At 32.8% G+C, this 22,359-nt stretch overlaps 1 long non-coding RNA gene across 2 annotated transcripts; it reads right to left on the bottom strand.

Annotated features, from left to right (window-relative positions):
- Positions 1-7,340: 7,340 nt before the first annotated feature.
- On the bottom strand, positions 7,341-9,501 carry LOC111513656 (uncharacterized). Of its 2 annotated transcripts, XR_002723246.2 has the most exons (4): positions 9,437-9,501; positions 9,216-9,377; positions 8,969-9,117; positions 7,341-7,474 (listed from the first exon to the last, which is right to left on the bottom strand). It is a non-coding gene; the product is annotated as an uncharacterized lncRNA (long non-coding RNA). The 2 variants fall into 2 exon arrangements; XR_002723245.2 differs by having other exon boundaries at positions 9,216-9,495.
- Positions 9,502-22,359: the final 12,858 nt, after the last annotated feature.

Below are 22,359 nucleotides of genomic sequence, written 5' to 3'. Positions count from 1 at the left end.
CCAGATGATGACAAACGTTATCTAATCTCTCAGTCATATGTCACCCTTCCTTGAGGGGCATTATTCAATAGAAGAAAATTCAATGGATACTACAGAATAACTTCACCGCTATTATATATTATGTTATACTATTAATGAATATTTCAAATATCCCCATTCGTCAGTCTACAATTGATTTCATGTCCTTTATTTTCAATTTCAATTATTATGTGTATGTGTTTTATTTATGTATTTTGTAATTCTATTTTGATATATATTGTTTTACCATTGATGATTTCTATATCATTGTAAAATGATCTTTTTATGGAATAAATATATACATATATTGTATGGTATACTAAAACTCGAATCGATCTCTTGGTTCATTAAAAGATGATGAACAATGACCTAACTCCTAATCTACCCCATCCTTACATTCGATTTCGAAATAGTAAAATCGCTTGTTTAGATATTTTTTTTGACATGGGTAAGAAAGACAGGTGTCTTTGGGAGGTCCCAATTGACTTTGGTAATCTGTATGTCTCCTTCTCGTTCATGTTTTACAAGTTAAGAAAGACATCCCTCAATTAACTTTGGGAATCTGTGTGTCTCCTCCTTGTGATAACGAGTTTTTTCATTGTTTTGTTATTGAATTTCCCATTTTCCCAAAGGAGTTGAGCTATCTACATGCTTGTGAAAGTGCATACCTTCTCGTGGACTCCCTTGGACAGCATTCATGCTGACTAACATGCACATATTCCTTTTTACATGTTTTCTCAGTCATTGCCATATTTTTTTCTTCAATGTTGCACACGGTAAATATTTTTTCACCCTGTATTTCGTCACGGTATATTTTCCTTAAACGTCGACGCTATTTTTTCTACACCTTGTATATATTCCTTTTCTTTAATGTTCCCCACCCTGTATAGCCAGAAATGAGAGATTAGAGTTAGATTGCTAGGGGAACGGGAATTGATGAAACGAAAAAGATAGTTGTTCCCCAATATTATACTATTTCTTTCTTAGAAATGGAATAATCGTGGGACATCGATAATTATACCACCTACACCCCAAAACTGGGGCAAATGAATAAAATCAGGATGCCGCCGATCAGTAAGAGCCGTTCGGTGAAAAAAACATTCAAAATGGCCGAGAGAGAGAGCGTCACCTGCGACTCATGGAGGAGACAGCTGCAGTGGCGGCTGAGGCGATGGCTGCAGTGGCTGGAGCGTCGGCTGAGATAGCGGTAGCAATCAATTGATCGATTTAACGACTTTTTGATGCGATAAAGATTTTTTGGTGCGTTTTTCGTAATAGTTTCTACAACTTTTTTGTGACATCTTACGATGTATATCATATGGATTTTTTTGATGCGATTAAAGTAACAGAAATGAGCTTTTTATCGCATGATTTTTTAAAAATTTTTTGGTGCGTATTTCATAACAGTTTTGCACCTTTTTTGTGACATCTTGCAATGTTAATCATATGAGTTTTTGCATTAAATGATGGCTTGAAAAATACGTTTTTTTCGATGCGATTCAAGTGACAAAACTGAACGTTTTATCGCATGGTATTTTTTGACTTTTTTTCGTGCGTTTTTCGTAACAATTTTGCACCTTTTTCCGTAATACAAATCATATGGGTTTCAAGCCTTATCAAATCACTTTGGCATAATAGTAGAGTGATTTTGACAGTTATTTTTGTAGATTTGAACATTTATGTAGAGTGGATCAAATTGAGGTTATAATATATTTTCGATGGTTTATTATATGAATTGGTAGAGTAATTTTATCTATTATTCGAAATTTGAACCATTTTATTTGCAGGGTGGATCAAGTTTTGATACAAAATATTTAGTCAAATCTTGGGCCCAAATTGAGGACCCACCTCCTAAATCAAGGGCTATATTCAAATTGAGGTCCAAAATCAAGGATTTCTACCCAAATCGAGAACCTGTGCCTAAAAATAATAGGGCATGTGAAATGTTACTAGACGGATGACATTGACAACATAATGCATGCGATAGACATTTTTCTCAGTTTTTTTGTCATATTTTTTCTATAATGTTGAACACGGTACACACTTTTTTTTCAATTCATTTCAATTCAATTCAATTCAATGGGCCTCAGGGAGCCCCAATTTTGGGGTGCGAGGACCCCCGAACCGATACCCCAGGGGGCCTCAATACGGAGCGCGAGGACCACCGAGATGATGCCTCCAATACGGAGCGCATCTGCTTTGGAGCTGGCTAGTGCGGGGACAATTTGGAGCGCTCTGATTGTTCGCCAGAGCAAAAATTATCAGAATGAACCTCCAGAATGAACCACGCGATTTCAAAAAACTCATCCTCTTGCTCTAACACGCACGCACAAATAACTACAAGAAATATTATTCAACTGACTGTCGTCGTACCAATTATTTTCAATTACAGGTCTCCTTCTAATCGAGAATCCCGAAGATTGATGACCGAAGATCCCCGAGGTTCCCCGATGACATCGAAACTCCATCACTATCATCAGTTCGCTATTGCTTTTAATATTCCACATTGGCTTTGAGGTTAGAGACGAAGTCTATCACGCCAACGACCTGAGTTCATATCTCATAACTATAAACTTTTTTAATTAGAATCACGTGACAAGGGGGGCCTAGGGGTGGAGACTTAAGGGGACCAAGGAGGCGGAGTATTAAGGGGGGCTGAGGGGTGGGGTACTGAAGGGTTCCGATGGGTGGAATACTAAGGGGGCGAGGGATGGAGTACTGAGGGGGGCTGAGGGGTGGAGTACTAATGGGCCAAGGGGTGGAGTACTGAGGGGGTCGAGTCTACGCTTGAATCGCTACGATACTCATTCCATCTTTTGTCGATGACGTCACACGTTTCTGCTCGATTCTCCGTCGTATGCGTGATCTTGACAGGAACCAAAAACGCCAGAATGAATCTTAGCAATTTCCCATGTTGATTTCCATAAGGAATGAGCTAGAACTCTCGCGTGACCTTGAAGGGAACCAAAAATTGCATAATGGACCTTAGCTATTTCCCGTGCTAATCTCCATGAGGAATGAGCCAGAAGTCTCGTGTGACCTCAAAATGGTCAAAAATCTCCCAAATGAACCTTCATAAGAAATAACACTCGATTTTGAGCTAGAAGCCCTGCTGCCTACTTACTGAAACATTCACGAATTGAGGTATTCCTCTGGCTTTGTGGAATATAATCAATTGTATTCCATCCTCATGGAAAATCTACAAGGTGTCGATGTCATTTATGTGCGGGGACATCAAAAACATGACTTTCTAACTGAAAAATGTCACGAGTTGAATATACCTACACGTGTTGTGAATTTGGAGGGCTATGACAACACAACTTGGATGGTTCCCACATTCGACAACAACGAAGGTGTCTCACCGTGTATGCATCACATTCGCAACCGAACCAACTACAATTGCAGTCTCCGAAACGTAGATATTTTATACAAATGACTTTGTGATATATTATCAAAATAAAAATGTATATTAAAGTTCTATTCTAAATCATTTCTTCTTTTTCATCTAACCTCACCGACTTATGATAATATACCCTCAACAAAAATACAAAACGTAGGCAAAAAGGTCAAAAACGCAAGAAAAACGATCGCATGCAAAATGATCGAAAACGGTCGAAAACGCACGAAAAACGAATTACGTTGGACCTCAAGCAGTTGTGGTTCGTTGAAGCCCCTCCGTGTTGTGAGAACAGTTTACTGACAGCATGGTTGAATTACTCTTGAATATGAAATAACACCCACAAATAAACAGCAGTTCGATTCTTACTATGTGTTGTTTTATTTAATAGACAGCAGGTAACAACGTGTTGTAACTGAAGTGAAAACTGAACTAACTACAATACATAAGTCATAGTATTTATATATGAGAATACTATGCGTAATAGTTGTCATCAAAGAACATTCTAGAACAAAATATTAGTAAGCAATGATGAATAACATGATGAATTATATCTGAGCACATTCATGCAGATAAAGTTCGGTTTAAAAGCATAGTCATCAAATAAACAAAGGTAACGTTCGGAATAAAAGATAACATTCGGAATAAAAGATAACGTTCGGAATAAAAGAGGTGTCAGCATTTTCCGGGTTTTATCTCTGTGGATAGTCCAGGGAAAGTTGGCATCATAGTCCAGGGAATGTTGGCATCATAGTCCAGGGAAAGTGGGCAAAAATGTAATTAACGGTCGAAAACGCACGCAAAAATGGTCGAAACTTATGCATGCCTTTCGGCATGTTGGAATGCTAGACTTCTGTTGAACTGACATGTTTTTTCTCAAATGGTGTATTTTGACGCACCCTGTACACTTCGACGTCATGTTTTTTTTTTATGATGTATTTTGAGACATCCCGTACACAGTTGTTTTCGTAACCCTTCATTTTCAAACCAGCAACGCTACATTGCCCCATAAACAATGATTTATTGTACAACCGGCAACGCCGAACCTGCCATGCTGGCATTGGCAGCGTATAACCTCGATACCATCTCCATCTCTCTTTGCCTCGATTACGTTACACGCGTCTCTCGCTCTTACACACACATACACATCTTTATATGAAATGTTAATTCTTTCCCAAATCTGTGTATATTTTTCTATTCACAACATGATAATGACGATAACATTCTACGGAAATAAAAAAAATGCTGTCAGGTATATAAAATGAGTCAATTTCGATCCCGACAAAACTTTCGCTGTAAATACCCATCATTCGCAGTTACTTTCAATATCTTATGTTGGTGTAGAGGCTAAGGACAATGTTTACCACGCGGACGTCCTGGGTCCAATCTCATAACTATAAACTTTTTTAATTAGAATCACGTGACAAGAGGGCCGAGGGGTGAGGCAGAGTCGCAAGAGGGGCCGATAGGTGAGGCGGAGTACTGAGGGGGCCGAGTTGATACTACAGTCATTTTATACGCTTTCATGGGGGCTTTATAACATATCATGACCACGGTTTCAGATGGCAACCGTCACCCCCATGAAGAAATTTATCAAACGCGATATTATTGGTGTCAAAGTTGTATTCGACAGGTTTTATTCGAAATTAAAGATAGTGTCAAATATAGAAAATAATCATGAAATAATTCAGATTTATTTAAGTAAATACATGAATTGAAAGATATTCCAACCTCACTTCAACATTTTAACACAATATGGAATTATGAATACAGATTCATAATTCCATCTTTTATTATTTCAAGTTCATAGACATTGAAATTGCTCCGATCACAGGATATAGAATATAAAATAATCTCCAAATACGCAAACTTTGCACAGATTGCATACTGAGCATTTTACCTTAGTACAGTGACTGGATCAAAGTCGCAATGTCAACGTATAATTCTTTATAAATATTGAGGGAGGTCAAGATCATCAACAGACATCAGACGGTATTCAGTATTCATTTGAGTATCGATTAATCATCAGCAATGCAGCACATCTCCTTCTCTTCGATCCCGCTGGGTGGCAATTTAATGTAAGTTTTTGATTGTTTGAATGTATTTTGTTTCATTAACATTTGAGTGTGAGTTAATCTAAAATATATTTTCCGTTTCTGTTACAATAAATATTTAATTAAGTTTTTAAATGAGTTCTTTCATTATTTGGGATGAATGAATGAATGGGTGAAACAGCAAATAAAAATCCTCTCGTTAATAGCCAAGCGAGAACTGATTGCGACACGTGGTGGAGGCGCCTCTCTCGTTCTCGGGGGCTTCATTCTTCATATTGGGCCTGTTAAACTAATTTTTCAATACAAAAAGTTGAATTGTTCAAGTATTAATAATATTTTGTGGTAATTAGCTGAAAAGTGTATTTTTTCTTTGTTTTACAATAATGGGAGAATTTAATAGCTGTTTTATCCATTGAAATTACAGTTTTTCCTTCTTTTCAATATATTTCAAATAAATGTTTTTTTTTTGTTTGATTATCAGTTTTGAATGTGCTATAAGTTGGTTTTTGTGCTTCAATTAGTTTTTAAATCTATATACAACAGGTCATTGGAACATAGTTTATCCTTAACCTATTATTTCATTAAATTTTTCACACTTTCTGATAACTGTTCATCAGCTGAAGTTGAGCTGTTCATTACTGAAGTTGAGAAATCGTAAAGGATATCTGTTCATTCAGCTTCTTATGATTGCCAATGGAATAATTTGATAATTTTTTTAATTTCTTGTCTGTAAATTTCGAAAGTATGAGCGATACATCTTCCAATATCTGTTTCATCAGCTTGGAACTGTACTGTTGAGATTGGCTAACCTTATGGAATATCTGTTCATCCAGCTCCGTACGATTACCCATCACATGATTTCGAAATTTTGCATTCGTATCTGACTTTTTGGAATATAAATGATACACCTACCAATATCTGTTACATCAGCTTGGGAATGTGTATCATAGTATCAATTAGTTGGATTCATAAGATATTCTTTGTTCCCAACCATCCTTTAACATTTTATTGGTAATTACTCGAAAAAAATTATAGTAGTCGTCAACGTCAGTTCATTAAGTAATTATTATATTCAATATAATCAATAAGAATATTGACACGAGAAAGATGTCCATTTTTGAGTTTTATTTGCTTTTTGAAAGTTGTTTTTCCCATAGTCGATTCATCGTCCATATCAATAAGGTTTATTTTGTAACACACGTATTTTTTCTGATTTTGCAAATCTTTTATAATCATTAGAGTCAGTTGTCATATGTAATTGACGTTTATATTTTTCATTTTTATATTTCACCTGCTGTTTTCATTGTAATAATTTTCAATTCAGTATAAATAATATATCAGTTGATATAACGGCGTGAATAAATAGACATAATATCCATCTCAGTGAACATACGTGTGCTCCAAATAAAACTTCTATCGAATATTATCCATTACATCTACCTTCGTGAAAAACGTCCCTGTCTATTTCTGCTAACATAACACAAACTAATTGTTTGTACATTTGACACACAAGCTGTTGCCTGATTTTTTTTATAAAACCGAAAACTTTGATGTCGATATGGTTAACAGAAAAACAGAATGAACTCTAATAATATAAAACATCTTACACTATGTTGAGATAAGAAATGCCATTATGATCGCCAGCATGAAAAAATCCTCATCTTTGGCCAACAGTATAAATATAAACTCTCATCGATTGGTTAATGACGTTTTTTTTTGATACAGTGCAATATAAAATATTGAAAATTTTCTCAGATTTACTATTTTCAGTAAATTTTGGGAAACTTTTTCCTTTGAGTTTGAAGCGTAATAATTCATTTGCAATAAATAGTGATTGCGAGACTGATATCAAGAGGTATTAAAAGATGATGGTGTTCAAAAATTTTATTGAAACATGTTTAACATGGCAGTGTTACACTTCAAGCATACTTACCTCTCTTTCACAAAAAGTTTTTTCCTCAAATACTATTGTTCACTATTTTTTGCATAATCTTAAGCGCCACGCCTATAACAAAATGAAATTTGTTAAACTATACTCTGTAAATGCACGTAATCCTTCATGAAAATTTGTAATTGGAAATGTTCAGAGTACATATAATATTAAACAAAAATTAGTTGATCTAGTTAGATATCTATTATACGGAAAAATTCCACAACTATGAACTGTTTTATGAATGAGTATTCTGAGTCAAATTAAAGTATACAGTTTTAAACATATAAGAATCCAGAATAATTAGGGTATAATAATTAGAGAATAGTAATTAAATAAAAATGCAGATACAAAATATTTTTTCAGTTGCAATTAGTTTTTCCAAATATAATTTTACATACAATTAATCAAGGAAAAATAAGCCGTAATTACATAAGGAAGAAACATAATAATAATGAATGCATTATTGACACATCCCTGGCCAGAAAAAGTACAAACAATTCAATGTCACCACATAGTTTTATTTTCTTATTTTGTATGGAAAGTAATAGGAAATAGCATCTCAGACTGATGATCTACGAATAGTTGAGTTTGTAATATTATGAGAAATAAAAGAAGCATATAGATATATTGAAAAGGTGAGAATTGATGATTATGTATTGAAGAAGAATCATTTATATAGGTAGACTATACACACGAGATGAAAAGGCAGACTGTGGAGGACACTCCCAAAACTGTATGAAATTTTTCATTTTTTAAGGTGTGTGAAATATGTAGATGTTCATGAGAAATAATGATAATTATAATATGAATTTTGTATGAGGCATGAAATGAAATGCGCATATATGAGGTCTTCGGAGGAAAGACAATAGGTACGATGTTGTAGAAAGTACGACACAGAAAGTTGTCTTAAGGAAAGACAAATATGATGTTTCAAGATGTAGAAAGTTACTACGTCAGGGTAATTATGAAGAAAGGTGAAAGAGTATAAAGAGAATAATAATAATATATGCAAAATCTGAGAGATGCAATATACATGTGGTTTCTAATATATATTTATCTGATATAATTCAATATTCGTCGTTGGTACTAGCCAGGAAAGTAGTTGTTTTCGATAAATATTTCCAATAACTGTTTATTTTCATTGAAAAGGAAAATAAATTATTATTGCTATTTTAAATTTCCTATTATTCAGTGAAATGTATATCACATAAGGTGACAATTGAATAGACAGGTGACAAATACTGTAAGGAATCAGTAAAAAATTGTACAAAAAGAAATTAATGTTAAAATGGGTGTGTCATAAAGAACCAATGGATTTTGAAAGTATACTCAAGCATAAATCAAAAAGTATGCTTCAAAGTTGAAAAAGAAAGTTCGTAAGGTATCTGCTAGTTATTGTCAAATTAACAATAATGTATATTATATGTACTCTAACCAATTAAATTAAATTGTCAAATGATTGTTAACTATATAAAGCAGTGATTTTTGTTGATTTTTTTTTGTTATCGAATTTATTAGTAACATAACCTAGTTACAAGAATAAAAATATATCATGAAAGAACTTACTGCCGGATTTCTCTCTTGTTTCATGCAATCCAGGCAACACCACACCCCAAGGCACTTCGGGGCAGTCACTACTTCACTACTCCATCATCACTGTTACGGTTTTCCACTCCAGGACATTCAGCAGATTGTACCACAGACAGCACGATGACCTAGGGAAACATGGAGTTGAATCATCATATCTCAAATGAAGGGACTATAGGAATATCGCAGTCACTAGTGCCATATTCAACCAGAAACAAATACTTACGTTGTTGCGTTACCAGTTGTTCTGAGTAGCTGATAAACAGTTCCTGTGTGGGTAGACATCATCCATAGACATAATAATATGCGAATAGAATTGTAATACTCAAAACAATCCAGAATCACCGTCATACCGTTGAGTACTAGGATAATCCAAATCTCAAGCAGCCTACAGAAAATATTTCACTAATAATTAATGAAAACAATGCTAGTTTCATAAATGCTGACACAACAGAACCACAATTGATGATGTTTGAAGTTTCCCAAATGCTCTCGACGGAGTAAATTTCTATCGAAGTGCGAAACGGGAATATAGCAAGAGGGACAACGCAAATATATATCTTAAGGTAGTACATACGGAATTACTTCATAGGTGTCATAATATAGAATTCGATATTTTAGATGTTAGAGTGAGAGAACAAGTAAATCAAATCATTCATAAAAAGTACTGCATTCAAAAGAAAAAACTAAATTCACTAATAGCACAGAAACCAACTCTATCTATTAGAAACAATTTCTCGAATCATAAATTTTATGACAGGTTCATAAATTTATCGAAAGTTCAGTTCACAGACACGGAAAATGGGTTGATAGAAAAAGGTTTCAAATACAACATTGGACATAAAAATAGCACTAACAACTTTGAAATTTTGGGAATAGAAACTGAAATGGCATTAGGAGGGACATTGAATAACATTAATAACAAACATTTGGCGTCACATATCATAAAGTCAGAATTTCTGAAAGAAGGTACTTTTACGAATGAATTGAAACTTGTTAAATCAATACGTAGTAAAATTAACGAAAATAATGTTATATTAACTAGAGCAGATAAAGGCAATACTGTAGTTGCTATTGATCGAAAGGACTATGTCAACGGAACCCTTGATTTCTTGAATTTAGGAAATTTTGAAACGTTGAAACGTGATCCAACTAATTTATTTCAAAGACAAGTGAAAGATTTTTTGAAAAATTCTAACATACTTTTTACAGAAAGGGAAAAGTTCAAATTAACATTGATGAACCCCCAAATGCCAAAATTATATTCACTCATAAAACTGCACAAACAGGGTTTTCCAATTAGACCAGTGGTTTCCTTTGTCACTGCACCATCAGTAAAATTATCAGAAAGGCTTATCAATATCATCTTAAACCATTGTAACTTCCAACCAAAATTTAGTCTACGGAACTCATATGACTTAATCAATAAAATAGAGAACTTATCTCTACCAGACAACGCAAAATTACTATCCTTTGATGTGCAGAATCTATTTCCCAGTATACCTCCAGATGATACTATTACTTTAGTAATAGAATTATTAGATAAAAATAGAGTGAACCCAGTCATAAAACGAGAAATAATTGACCTTCTGTCATTATGTCTCAACCAAAATTATTTTCAATTCAACAACAATATTTATTCCTCCTCAAAAGGTTTAATTATGGGAAATCCATTAAGCCCATTACTTGCAGAAATTTTCATGGATAATCTAGAGAAGTCAATCTTTAAACACCCTTTGATTAAGAATTTCTTGTATTGGCATAGATATGTGGATGACGTTTTGGTATGTTTTACAGGTACTAAGAGGCAATTAGATACTTTTCATCGGGATATTAACAAAATTCATGAGAACATTAAATTCACTATTGAAATAGAAACAGACAACTCAATCAATTTTTTGGACCTAACAATTAGTAGGAGGAACAACAAACATGATTTTTCAATTTATCACAAACCGTCCTATACGGATATTACGATACATTACGATTCTACCCATCCGTATCAACACAAAGTATCAGCTTATAATAGCATGATTCATAGATTAGTCAATGTTCCTCTTTCAATAGATAATTTTAATAAAGAACTCAATATCATCAAGCAAATTGCGGTAAACAATGGGTTTAAAGCCGAATTAATAAACAAAATACTTGCCAAGAAAGTCTACACAAAAGCGATGCGAGACGTTTTTCCCATTGATAAGGTAGATAATCAAAATTATAGAGCTTTAACCTATTTTGGACAACCAACGGAAAAAGTGGCTTCATTTTTGAGAAATAGAGATATTAAAATTGCATATAGAACAAGTAATACGTTGGGAAAGCTAGTTAAAAATAATAAAGATAAGACATCTAAATTCGAGAAATCAGGGGTATATAAATTAAAGTGTGGAACGTGCCCTAAGGTATATATTGGTCAAACTGGCAGGACATTTAGGAATCGAATCCAGGAACATCATAAGAGCTATGTAAACAAGAAAACAAATTCAACGTATTCAAATCATCTTCTAGAAGAAAATCACATCTTTAATGAAGAATTCGAAATTTTGCACATTGAAAATAAAGGTTTCAAACTGAATCATTTAGAAGCAATGGAAATTAATAAACTTAAAAATTCAAATATTCTAATGAATGACCAATTAGATTTGAATAGATCACCATTATTGAACTTGTTTTCTTAAAAACCCATAAAGAATTATTATTGATGTAGATGGTAGGCAATTTGCTTTAGGTAAGCATAATCGAGCAGGTATGTGATGTAGAGATTCAGGTAATTTCTTACAGGTAGTCTCGATTGTGGTTACCTGTAGTATATAAATATGAATGTAAGGATGCTTGGATGTATTAATCATTTGAAAAAGCTAATGTTTTAGCGAAACATGTTATGATTATTTTCAATAAAGTTAGTGGAGATCAAATCGTTTAAGTGTATTTTGTGAAATAAATAGATTATTTTCTGTCTATTAATCATATGATATAAGAAGCAGCAAGTTATTCTTTAGCTTCTTTGTTTTACTATTTAGTGAACACTATGCATTTATTGTTTGCTATGAGTGAGGAAAGAGAAAAATGATTTGAATGTAGGAAATTTAATTCGGCGTTTTTCACTTAATTGCTTCAATTTAAATCAGTATTCAAATTGTCTTTCTTAATCTACGTGACTTCTATAGTCCTGTCACCAATTTCAATTGCTATAAGAGAAAATGATGTCTGTTTTCGTTTTTTGATTATAATAATCACTTTTCTGAAACTTCCAGAAATATTTACGACAAAGATTTTAAGGAAATTTTGGAATCAGGTAGGAAAACTCGACTTACCTCGATGGTGTGTCGGTATTCCTTCCTGGAGGACTGTAGAGGCTGAGTCTGACGATCTGGTCCTTATTGTGGGTGGTTGGTGGACGAAGCTGGTTTCTTGTAGTGGACAAACAGTTGGTACTGAAGAAAATTCAGGATCGATTTTCTTCCACTATCCTACAATCGACTGCGCCAATTATAGTTTCGGGCCACGGGAACCACTTTTTAAAAATACTTTATTTAGATTTATATATATATATATATATATATATATATATATATATATATATATATATATATATATATATATATATATTGATTGATGCAACTAATTTTCCTTTATTTTGAGTATTTCAATATCAAATTCTACAAAATCAAATTCTCAAACAAAGTTTGAGGAGTGCCTAAAAGATAACAGTACTACCAACTGTCGAAAGCGCTCGCAGATAATCAATAGAAGATATAAAGCTTCAAATCCTTTTTGTAGAAAGTAATATTGAAATACTCAAAATAAAGGAAAATTAGTTGCATGCCATATATGACATAAAATTAAATACTTATGATTTAAAAATTCAAATAAGCTCAACCTTGTTATGTAAATATATAAAAATAGTCAACGGTTAAAACGTATGAATGTATTAATGAATATAATATGGACAGATGAGCAATAAGGGGTTTCTATAAATTATTTTCTACAATTCTATGGATTTCATTTCTTGGCGTGTTTTTAATGAAGTTTTTCAGCTCTCTTTTAAATGAGATCTTTGGCGATATTTGCTTCGGATTTTGTGGAAGGGAGTTGAAACATTTCGGTCCAAGATACAGGTACGCTCTCTGTATGATATTCTTTTCAGGTTTGATGAGGAAAAATTCAACCCTCCCTGTCAATGACAATATAACTGGTGATCCATAGCAAAGTCAAAGACAAGGTCCCTTCAATAAACCAAGTGAATGTTGCGTATAGTATTCCGTGTCAATCATGTGATAAGATATATGTTGGCCAAACTTCATGATCATTAGGTGCTTGAATTACTTCGCACAAAAGTGACTGCAGGATCGAAGAGAAGGAGATGTGCTGCTCTGCTGATCATTAATCGATACTCAAATGAATACTGAATACTGTCTGTTGTCTGTTAATGATCTTGACCTCCCTCAATATTTATAAACAATTATACGCTGACATTGCGACTTTGATCCGGTCACTGTACTAAGGTAAAATGCTCAGTATGCAATTTGTGCAAAGTTTACGTATTTGGAGATTGTTTCATATTCTATATCCTGTGATCGGACCAATTTCGATGTCTATGAACTTGAAATAATAAAAGATGGAATTCTGAATACTGAGTGTTCTTATGTTAAAATAAGTGAGGTTGGAAATATCTTTCAATTCATGTATTTACTTAAATGAATCTGAATTATTTCATGATTATTTTCTATATTTGACACATCTCCCCTCCACGGTGAAGCTGCCCTCCAGCTTTTTGGGTGGTAACGAAAAACAAAAAAAAACAAATTGAAATTCAAATGAAAACTCACAACTTGATAAAAATATTTTGAATAATAAAAAATGGGTTTAAATGATAATAAACATCAATTACAAACTACATGTCCTATAAAAGTTGGAAAAAACTATATTGTCCAATTGATTCTGCAACTATGAGTTCCCACACTAATATTGTCATAGTCCGGCACTGAACTTTATCTGTCTCCGTGTCACTCCACCAATCTGTCCGCACAGCGTTCCGTGTCTTGGTTCTGATCCTATTTTGGTTGAAGGCTACCACAACTCGACTGGACGGAAACAATGGCAACGTAGCAGAGGACTGATTTGAACTGGACTATAATTTCGTATTAAGTTGTGCTTTGAGTTCTCTCGTACTCGCAGAAAATGTTTTTATGGTTTCTGTGAAATGTATCTGTCATTTTGTTCCATGCCTATTCTCTCCATTGTGTATAGAGAAGAAGAAGAGTTACGACTTGACATGACTTATGACATACATATAATTTGATGAATTGATATATATTTATATTTGTGTGTTTATCGTGTAATAGTGTGATGGAGTTATTAGCGGCCCTGGTTTATAGAAATTTACTCCGTCGAGAGCATTTGGGAAACTTCAAACATCATCAATTGTGGTTCTGTTGTGTCAGCATTTATGAAACGAAATGGCATTAGGAGGGACATTGAATAACATTAATAACAAACATTTGGCGTCACATATCATAAAGTCAGAATTTCTGAAAGAAGGTACTTTTACGAATGAATTGAAACTTGTTAAATCAATACGTAGTAAAATTAACGAAAATAATGTTATATTAACTAGAGCAGATAAAGGCAATACTGTAGTTGCTATTGATCGAAAGGACTATGTCAACGGAACCCTTGATTTCTTGAATTTAGGAAATTTTGAAACGCTGAAACGTGATCCAACTAATTTATTTCAAAGACAAGTGAAAGATTTTTTGAAAAATTCTAACATACTTTTTACAGAAAGGGAAAAGTTCAAATTAACATTGATGAACCCCCAAATGCCAAAATTATATTCACTCATAAAACTGCACAAACAGGGTTTTCCAATTAGACCAGTGGTTTCCTTTGTCACTGCACCATCAGTAAAATTATCAGAAAGGCTTATCAATATCATCTTAAACCATTGTAACTTCCAACCAAAATTTAGTCTACGGAACTCATATGACTTAATCAATAAAATAGAGAACTTATCTCTACCAGACAACGCAAAATTACTATCCTTTGATGTGCAGAATCTATTTCCCAGTATACCTCCAGATGATACTATTACTTTAGTAATAGAATTATTAGATAAAAATAGAGTGAACCCAGTCATAAAACGAGAAATAATTGACCTTCTGTCATTATGTCTCAACCAAAATTATTTTCAATTCAACAACAATATTTATTCCTCCTCAAAAGGTTTAATTATGGGAAATCCATTAAGCCCATTACTTGCAGAAATTTTCATGGATAATCTAGAGAAGTCAATCTTTAAACACCCTTTGATTAAGAATTTCTTGTATTGGCATAGATATGTGGATGACGTTTTGGTATGTTTTACAGGTACTAAGAGGCAATTAGATACTTTTCATCGGGATATTAACAAAATTCATGAGAACATTAAATTCACTATTGAAATAGAAACAGACAACTCAATCAATTTTTTGGACCTAACAATTAGTAGGAGGAACAACAAACATGATTTTTCAATTTATCACAAACCGTCCTATACGGATATTACGATACATTACGATTCTACCCATCCGTATCAACACAAAGTATCAGCTTATAATAGCATGATTCATAGATTAGTCAATGTTCCTCTTTCAATAGATAATTTTAATAAAGAACTCAATATCATCAAGCAAATTGCGGTAAACAATGGGTTTAAAGCCGAATTAATAAACAAAATACTTGCCAAGAAAGTCTACACAAAAGCGATGCGAGACGTTTTTCCCATTGATAAGGTAGATAATCAAAATTATAGAGCTTTAACCTATTTTGGACAACCAACGGAAAAAGTGGCTTCATTTTTGAGAAATAGAGATATTAAAATTGCATATAGAACAAGTAATACGTTGGGAAAGCTAGTTAAAAATAATAAAGATAAGACATCTAAATTCGAGAAATCAGGGGTATATAAATTAAAGTGTGGAACGTGCCCTAAGGTATATATTGGTCAAACTGGCAGGACATTTAGGAATCGAATCCAGGAACATCATAAGAGCTATGTAAACAAGAAAACAAATTCAACGTATTCAAATCATCTTCTAGAAGAAAATCACATCTTTAATGAAGAATTCGAAATTTTGCACATTGAAAATAAAGGTTTCAAACTGAATCATTTAGAAGCAATGGAAATTAATAAACTTAAAAATTCAAATATTCTAATGAATGACCAATTAGATTTGAATAGATCACCATTATTGAACTTGTTTTCTTAAAAACCCATAAAGAATTATTATTGATGTAGATGGTAGGCAATTTGCTTTAGGTAAGCATAATCGAGCAGGTATGTGATGTAGAGATTCAGGTAATTTCTTACAGGTAGTCTCGATTGTGGTTACCTGTAGTATATAAATATGAATGTAAGGATGCTTGGATGTATTAATCATTTGAAAAAGCTAATGTTTTAGCGAAACATGTTATGATTATTTTCAATAAAGTTAGTGGAGATCAAATCGTTTAAGTGTATTTTGTGAAATTACTATGGATCTTCATCAAGTAACGGCCGAATCAATCAGAAAAAAAAAAAGTAATCTATTTATATCATACGCTGATATAAAGAGAGTATTAATTTCACACACACACACAACGACGCTTCAGAAATATTCTTGTGATAAACTTCGCAATATTATTACCGTGATTCTTTTCTGAATAAATGAAGAAAGCAAACTTTTATCTTGAATAGACTCGCTGAGCAATCTTTTCCGATAAGATCGCGACAATAACACATGACCGAACCTGAAATTGAAGATTTAGTACAGTCGCTTGTCTCTCTATCCGTTTCAAATATCTCCACCGAAATTAATTATACTTTATTTAAAATTTATTCTGACACCATACCTTTGTATGATGGATCTCCAGACACCCTCGAAATTTTTATAAATGCAATTGACAAATTTTATAATAAATATTATAGCGCTGACGATACACTAAATCAGTGTATCTTGAGTATTATTATTGGTAAACTCAGAGATAGAGCACAATTATTGATTGGTGCAAGAACGGAATTAAACACATGGATTTTAATAAGAAATGAATTAAGAAATACATTTGGTGATAGACAAAATTTAGATAACCTTGAACAACAACTTTTTACACTTGTCCCTAATAGAAACGAACACCCCCTTGATTTTGCGAAAAGAATACAAGTACTGAGAAGTAAATTAATCTTTAAAATTAATTCTATTGCCGCTGTAGACCCACAGAATAAATCGATATATATTCGTCAATATCAATCACAGTCTTTGAAAGTATTTATGAGAAATTTAACTATTAGATTACAAGATAAAGTAATTGTTCAAAAACCAGATAGCCTTGAAGAAGCAATGAATTTAGTTTTGGAAGATGAAAATTTTAGACAAACACAAAATATGGTTTTTCAGAATCGCTCAAGCACTAACGTTCAAAAACAACACCCACCAAAACAAATAAAACCAAATTATAGTAATTTTCCTGTACAAAATTATTCACACTTACAAAATTTTCAACAAACTAACTTTAGAAATCCTACACCTTCTACTAGTCAAATGTCAAATAGACCTTTTAATAATTATCAACAATTTAACCAAAAACCACAATTTCCAAGCCAACTCATAAATATCCAACCTAAACAAGTTCAATATAAATTTTTAACGAATAAACAAGTGTTTGGACCACCCCAAAATGTGTTTAAACCAACAAATAAAACTGATACTAGAATCATTCAACCAATGTCGACTACTTCTAGAAATCCTACGGTTAGTAGATCAAATATGCCTTACCACCCAGCAAATATCCGATCATTTAGGCAACCCCCAAGACAAACCTTTATAAGTGAAGAACTTTACAACCATAATGATGAGAATGAATACGACATGACACTAGGTTACCCCATTAACCAATACCCTGTCGAAGACCAATACCCAATTGAAGACCAATACCCTCCAGATCAATATCAATTAACTGATGAATTAAATGAATATTACTTTACGCCCCAAGAAACGACTGAAATAACTGACTCAAACACTGAATACGAAGACGAAAATTTTTACAAACCGCCTCCGACAAACAAGACGGTATAATAGAACTTTATTCAGGCTCTATAAATGGATTACCTTATATACAAATCCAAAATCCCCCCTATTAAACTACTAATTGATACCGGATGTCATACTTCCATGTTAAGACCATCTATTGTAGAAAAATATTATCCAGACAGAATATTCAGAGAACCCTCTCAGTTAAAAACTTCATTAGGTGAAAAAGAAATTCAATATAAAGCTATTATCCCAGCTTTTGAAGAATTTCAAAGCAACTATGAAACGGAATATATTTTATTCCAATTTCATGAGTTTTTTGATGGAATTTTAGGTTTAAAAGAACTTAAAAATCTTGACTTAAATATCGATTTTAGCAATCAAATCTTAAGAAATGAAATTGTACAAATCCCTTTCTACTATAGACAGCCTCACGAAACTTCTTTTACTTTCGAAATACCACCATATGAAACTTCAATAAAGAAATACCCTGTCGATATCAGTGAAGGAGAAATAATAAATCCAGAGGGATTTATTGATAAACTATACGTACCTGAAACAATAACTTATGCCAAAAACTTTCGAAGTTTTTAATGAAACTAATAAAACTATCTCTATAAGAATGAATAAACCGTTCCCCTCCAACCAAATAAATAAAGAACAATTTGAATTTTATAACATTGAACAAGCCTTACCTGAAAATTATAATAATAATTCCATAACTGATATAACAAGTAAAATTAGGACTGATCATATGAACACGGAAGAAAAAAACGCAATTTTAACAGTTTGCAAAGAATTCTTAGACATATTTCATGATGAGAATACTAAACTTTCTTTCACAAACAAAATAAAACATGAAATTAAAACGACAGACGAAATACCAGTACACACTAAATCCTATCGGTTTCCTCATTGCCATAAAGAAGAAGTAAATAAACAAATAGAAAAAATGTTGAATGACGGAATAATACGACCATCATCATCAGCTTGGAGTAGCCCTATTTGGATTGTACCGAAGAAAGCGGACGCCTCGGGAAAGAAAAAATGGAGAATTGTCGTTGATTATAGGAAATTGAACGAAAAAACGATTGATGACCGATACCCCATTCCTAATATCGACGACATACTGGATAAACTAGGGAAATGTAACTACTTCACTGTTCTAGATTTAACTTCAGGATTTCACCAAATAGAGATGGAAGAAAATTCTATTGACAAAACAGCCTTCAACGTAGAACACGGCCATTACGAATATGTCAGAATGCCGTTTGGTTTAAAGAACGCTCCAGCGACGTTTCAACGACTTATGGATTACGTTTTGAAAGACCTAAGAAACAAAATATGTCTCGTCTATATGGACGATATAATAATTTTTTCAACCTCCCTTCAGGAACACATCTCTAATCTAAAACAAGTATTTAAAGTATTAAGAGAAGCTAAATTGAAAGTACAATTAGACAAATCAGAATTCTTAAAACAAAATGTAGAATTTTTAGGACATATTGTAACACCCCACGGTATAAAACCCAATCCGAATAAAATAAAAGCAATCCAAAATTTTCCCATACCAACTACTGCTAGAGATATTGAATCATTTCTCGGTTTGCTAGGATATTATAGAAAATTTATTAAAGATTTCGCGCAATTAACAAAACCGCTAACTCAATGTCTAAAAAAAGGAGAGAAAATCCTTCATTCTGCCGAATTCCTAGAAACCTTCGAAAAATGTAAACAAGTTTTAACTAATGAACATCTTCTTCAACATCCCGATTTTAGTAAACCTTTTATCTTAACAACCGATGCTTCTAACGTAGCAATTGGAGCTGTGTTATCACAAGGCCCTCTAGGTAAAGATAAACCCATCGCGTATGCCTCAAGAACTTTAAATCCCGCAGAACAAAATTATTCAACTATAGAAAAGGAATTATTGGCAATTATCCATTTTACCAAATAATTTAGACCTTACCTTTTTGGTAGAAAATTTACGATTGTTACTGATCATAAACCACTCCAATGGTTATTTAATTTAAAAGACCCCTCTTCAAAATTAGTAAGATGGCGCCTAAGATTAGAAGAGTATGAATATAACATCATACATAGAAAAGGAAAAAAGAATTCTGTTGCTGATGCCCTATCCAGAATTGAACTACATCCATTAGAAAATTATTCTTTACTAGGAAATTTCGATATGGAAGAAGACCGTTTAGGAGATTTCGCAGAATATTGCGTAGATGAAAACGATAACCCTGAGATTGATGAAATTGCCAAAATAGTGCAAGAAATAGATGAACTCGCCAATGAAGAAGTCGAAAAACATCAATCAAGTGAAGAACCCCAACCCGAAAATTACCACACAGGACATTTTCAACCAGCTAAAGAAAAACAAAAATTCCCAGAGGAAAAGAAGATTAAAATACTTTCAGACATAATAGTCGTACCAGCCCAACAAGAAGAACCGAAAATAAAACACTCAAATGAAACACAACATTCTTCGCAAGAAGACCCGATTTTAGAAATCCCAATATCAGAGCAACCATTAAATAAATTTAAAAATTAAATATTCCTAGTTCAAAGTAACGACATAATTTCACCAAAAGTAAGCATAACTAAACTCTTTGATAAGACACGTTTAAAAATCGTAATATCTAATAGAAACATTGAAAACGATATAGGAAAAATCTTTTTAGAATATTTGAAACCTAATACTGTTTATGGTATAATATTTCAAGAGGAACTAAAGAATGTAATAATTCCGATAATCCAAAAACATTTTAGAAACTCAGCCTTCAAACTTGTTCAAAGTAATATGCTTTTGAAAGACATTTTGAAGAAAAATGAACAACGAGAAAAAATTAAATACCATCATGATACAAAAACTACACACATAAATGAAACAAAACTGTCTCTATCAAAAGTATACTATTGGCCTAATATGATTCAAGACATAACAAACTACGTAAATACATGCGTAACATGTCAAAAATCAAAATACGAAAGGCACCCTAATGTCATAAAATTTAACCCAACACCAATTGGAGAATACCCGTTTGAACATATTTATGTTGATGTTTTATCACTTGATAGACTTAAATTCCTAACAATTATTGACAGCTTTTCGCGCTTTGCACAAGCATACCCCATACAACTAAATGCGACAGACATCTTAGATGGTTTATTAAAATTCATATCCCATTACGGTATTCCAAATAGAATAACCTGCGATTCCGGCACAGAATTTAAAAATAACTTAATTGAAGATTTTTGCAAACTCCGTAAAATTATGTTGCATTACATCACCCCAAAAAACCCGAACAGTAATAGTCCGGTAGAACGTTTTCATTCTACTCTAATTGAGGAGATACGAACTTTAAAATTAGAATTTCCTAATCGACCAATAACAAAACAAATGTTGTATGCGATTCTAGGATATAATAATACTGTCCATTCCGCAACTAAATTCACACCCTTCCAAATTATTAAAGGTAATGTAGAACACCAGAGCCCTTATGATGTAACGTTAGAAAAAATAACCTCAAACTATATAGAAAAACACTCAAGAAATATGAAAATATTGAAAGAAATAGTAGAACAAAACAATGAAAAAGCCAAGAACCTATCTAAAGTAAATTCCAACAGAAATGACCCCCCAGAAATTGAAATTAATAAAAATACTTTCCTTAAAGAAACTCTTCGAAATAAATTATCACCCTTATATAAGGAAATTCAACCAAAAAAAGATAGTAACTTTAAAATTGAAACTTCTAAATCAAAATACCATAAAAGTAAGTTAAAGCCACAAAGAAAAATCATTAAGAAACAAATTGTTTCAGATGACAATGTTATACCTTCTACTTCTTGGAATCCTTGCGACGACAGGACAAGACATAATAATGACGAGGATAAATAACCCTATCCTTCCCTTTCCCCTTGGAAAAGCAAGAACCACTACACAAAAACATACGTTTATAAAATACATTGACTTAAAACAATTTGATTCTCCCCTAAACATCTTAAATAATAATACAAAAACAATCGCAGAATTTATCTTGATCAAAGACCCTTTATACCCACAACTACACCACATGTATAATCATCTGAATTATTTGCTAGACACAATCAAAGTGAAATTAATCAATATTAAACCTCAAGAAAATAATCGATCGAAAAGGGCACTTATTAATATAGTAGGCAGAACAAGTAAACGGCTCTTTGGTACTTTAGATGATGAAGATGCAGAAAAATACAATAAAGCAATTTTCACTTTGGAAAAGAATCAGAACATGCTTCACCATGATTTAGAAAATTACCTAACTATAACAA

The sequence above is a fragment of the Leptinotarsa decemlineata genome, unplaced genomic scaffold, assembly GCF_025532065.1.
Source record: "Leptinotarsa decemlineata unplaced genomic scaffold, Ldec_3_MD MMD2_tig00026375_RagTag_RagTag, whole genome shotgun sequence".
In the NCBI taxonomy this organism is placed as follows: domain Eukaryota; kingdom Metazoa; phylum Arthropoda; class Insecta; order Coleoptera; family Chrysomelidae; genus Leptinotarsa; species Leptinotarsa decemlineata.
The sequence above is the reverse complement of the archived record's forward strand: the minus strand, read 5'-3'. Positions and strand labels throughout refer to the sequence as shown.